The sequence below is a fragment of the Bubalus kerabau genome, chromosome 21 (assembly GCF_029407905.1).
Source record: "Bubalus kerabau isolate K-KA32 ecotype Philippines breed swamp buffalo chromosome 21, PCC_UOA_SB_1v2, whole genome shotgun sequence".
Classification (NCBI taxonomy): domain Eukaryota; kingdom Metazoa; phylum Chordata; class Mammalia; order Artiodactyla; family Bovidae; genus Bubalus; species Bubalus kerabau.
In genome coordinates this window covers 47,872,724-47,873,426 of record NC_073644.1, presented here as the reverse complement: position 1 = coordinate 47,873,426, position 703 = coordinate 47,872,724, and the positions used below count along the sequence as shown (strand labels likewise).

The 703-nt window shown below is 40.7% G+C and overlaps 1 non-coding gene across 1 annotated transcript; it reads right to left on the bottom strand.

Moving 5' to 3' along the window:
* Window positions 1-221: 221 nt before the first annotated feature.
* On the bottom strand, window positions 222-293 carry TRNAY-AUA (transfer RNA tyrosine (anticodon AUA)). The gene has a single exon. It is a non-coding gene; the product is annotated as a tRNA-Tyr (tRNA).
* Window positions 294-703: the final 410 nt, after the last annotated feature.

Below are 703 nucleotides of genomic sequence, written 5' to 3'. Positions count from 1 at the left end.
GATGGCTTCCTAAGAGCAATTTTAGGTGGGGGAGACTAGGAAAAGGATAAAGAGCACTAATTATGCTCAAGTAAATGCCCTAAAGGAAACACAATGGAAGTGAAGTGAAGTCACTCAGTCGTGTGTGACCCTGTGGACCGTAGCCTACCATGCTCCTCCATCCATGGAATTTTCCAGGCAAGAGTACTGGATTGGATTGCCATTTCCTTCTCCAGAGGATCTTCCCAACCCAGGGATCGAACCTGGGTCTCCTGCATTATAGGCAGACGCTTTACCATCTGAGCCACCAGGGAAGTCACAATGGAAGGAGTATATAAAACAGTTAGTATAGTAATGAAATTGATAGGCAATATACTATTTTATATTTGACAAGAAATTGATTCTTTCTAATACTTTCACTCTAGGATTCTAGAAAGACTATACTACTAATGCTACTGCTGCTGCTATTACCAATAAAAATACTACCACTTATAGTAGTAATGAAAACCCCCCTAAACTACCATAACTTTCTATTTGTCAAAGTACCTTTTATTTTTTATTTTATTTGACCCTCACAAGCATCACCCTGAAGCAGTTGAGCCTCAGAGAAGGCTTTGAAGTAGCTCAAATGCACAGCAGAAGACTCAAGCCTGAACGCAAACCTCTGGGTTCTTTGGGCTCATTGCATTACGAATGAGTCTAAGGCTTAATTAATGAGAACAGG